This window comes from Taudactylus pleione, unplaced genomic scaffold (assembly GCF_031769625.1).
Source record: "Taudactylus pleione unplaced genomic scaffold, aTauple2 ptg000032l, whole genome shotgun sequence".
Classification (NCBI taxonomy): Eukaryota; Metazoa; Chordata; class Amphibia; order Anura; family Myobatrachidae; genus Taudactylus; species Taudactylus pleione.
The window spans coordinates 44,330,561-44,333,219 of NW_028284434.1; the positions used below are offsets into that span (position 1 = coordinate 44,330,561).

Genomic DNA, 2,659 nt, shown 5'->3' on the forward strand with positions numbered 1-2,659 from the left:
ACAATAAAATGATGTAATGAAATAAAAAATTATTATTAATATTGGAATGAAATAAATAGATGAAAAAAAAAATGAAGAGAAAAAGCAAAAATAGAAAAAATATCAGGGGGAGATCTTCTACAAGGCCACCAATCGTCTGTTGAGCATGGGTCGAGAGCCCTCCTTTTAGTGTTCGTTTCGAGGACCGAGTGGATAACATGTGTCCTTGCGTATGAACTCTACAACACCTGATATTCCCAGGAGGTCTCCCATCCCAGTACTGGCCAGGCCCACATATGCTTAGCTTCCAAGATCAGATGAGATTGGGCATATACAAACTGGTGTGGTTGTAGGTCACTTTTTACACATACAACTACCAACTCGTCCACTACAAGAACAGGGGAATTTCATAGCTCTCGTTGAATCCTTGTGGGGCCATGGTGTTTAATTCGAAGATCCAGAATATATCTCTTCTTGAAAGTTTATTTCCTAGATCTCCCCCTCTTTCTCCTATTGTTACATGTTCTATTGCTTTGCAGGTGAGATCCTCAGAGTTGGAGTCATGTTGAACAGAAAAATGTTTAGAAACTGCGTGTCCTTCAATTTTGTTCTTAATATTGTGGACATGCTCTTGAATCTTCAGTTTCAGTGGTCTTTTGGTCTTGCCAACGTACTTCAAGCCACACTTGCACTCCAGAAGATAAATGGTAGATGTAGTATTGCAACTCATGTAGTGTTTCATTTTGTATTCCTTAGAATTGTCAAAGTTGGAGAATATTTTTCTACATGGGTGAATGAACTTACATACATTGCCGTGTCCACATTTATAGCAGCCTAGACATCTTGGAAGACCTTCATTGGCTTTGGGTGTCTCATCTTTGATCATATGTGGGCCTGGCCAGTACTGGGATGGGAGACCTCCTGGGAATACCAGGTGTTGTAGAGTCCATACATTTATACGCAAGTGTGCACGTTATCCACTCAGTCCTCGAAAGAACACTAAAATGAGGGCTCTCGACCCATGCTCAATGGACGATTGGTGGCCTTGTAGAAGATCTCCCAGATATTTTTGCTTTTTCTCTTCATTTTTTTTTTCATTTATTTCATCCCAATATCAATAATAATTTTTTATTTCATTACATCATTTTATTGTCTGTGGTGGTTGTTGTGGACATCCACATAATTCTATAAATTATTAAAATTATTTATAGAATAATAATTTTATTTATATAGCGCTTTTCTCCTAAAGGACTCAAAGTGCTTTACATTTGCCTTTGCAATACAAAACACAAAATAAGCTTAAACAAGGGAAATTAGTGAAATGCTTGGGTGAAGAGGTAAGTCTTGAGTCTATTTTTGAAGGATTCTAGAGTGGAGGCCTCTCGAACTGTGTGGGGAAGTGAGTTCCATAAGGTTGCAGCCCCAAAACTGAAAGCTTGACCCCCAGACGAATTCCGGGAGATTCTAGGTACTGTTAATAGCCCTTTGTCAACGGATTGCAGTACTCGTGTGGGACGGTACAGAATCAGAAGCTGTTTTAGGTATCTTGGGCCATGGTCATGTAGGGCTTTGTAAGTTAGTAATCCAATCTTGAAAACAATTCGCCATCTGACAGGCAGTCAGTGAAGGGAGTAGAGAGTGGGTGTTATGTGGCTGGAATGGGGCTGGTTGGCTAATAGCCTGACAGCTGCGTTTTGTACCATCTGCAAGCGGTGCAATTCTTTTGCTGGAAGTCCAAGGTAGAGGGCGTTGCAGTAGTCTAGGCGTGATGGTATAAATGCATGTATGACTTTAGGCAGATCTTCTGAGGGAATTAAGTGGTTGATTCTGACAATGTTCCTCAGATGAAAGAATGAGGATTTGATTGTGGCTGATACCTGATGTTTAAGTGTCAAGCCACTATCCAGGACAACACCAAGATTCCGCACATGTTCAGTGTTTTGTAATTCTGATCCCCCAAGCGTAAGTCCTGTTGGTTGGCTATGCTGTAGCCCTGACTATCATAAGGACCTCTGTTTTATCAGGTTTCAGTCGCAGCCAACTGGCACTCATCCACTCCTTAAGCTCAGCTAGGCAGCCATTTAGGGTTGTTATGGGGTCTTTTGTACCTGGAGCAAAGGACAGGTACAGTTGTGTATCATCTGCATAGCAGTGGTACACCAGGCCATGACATCTGATTATTTCACTCAATGGTAGCATGTATACTGCAAAAAGCATGGGACTTAGTATAGAACCCTGTGGGACAACGCATGAAAGTGGCACTGGTGATGAAGAGTTTACTCCAGAAGAAACTCTCTGTGACCTGCCGGTCAGAAATGATTTGAACCAGCTAAGGACTGTGCTATCCAGTCCACAGAAATTTTTCAGGCGCTCAATTAGAATCCCGTGGTCCACAGTATCAAATGCTGCTGAAAGATCCAGAAGGATTAAGATTGAACAATCACCTCTGTCTCTTGCCATCATAAGATCATTAAGCACAGATACCAGAGCTGTTTCAGTGCTAAGTCTTCTCCTGAATCATGACTGGAATGGATCATAAATATCATGGATAGAAAGGCAGGTTTCCAGTTGCATTGCCACTACTTTCTCAATGACCTTTCCTAGAAAAGGAAGGTTTGATACTGGTCTATAGTTGGTCATGCAGTCGGGGTCTAAATTAGTTTTTTTAAAAAGTGGTCTA

General features: G+C 41.2%; 1 pseudogene; it reads right to left on the minus strand.

Annotated features, from left to right (window-relative positions):
* Positions 1 to 215: 215 nt before the first annotated feature.
* On the minus strand, positions 216 to 334 carry LOC148539064 (5S ribosomal RNA; annotated as a pseudogene).
* Positions 335 to 2,659: the final 2,325 nt, after the last annotated feature.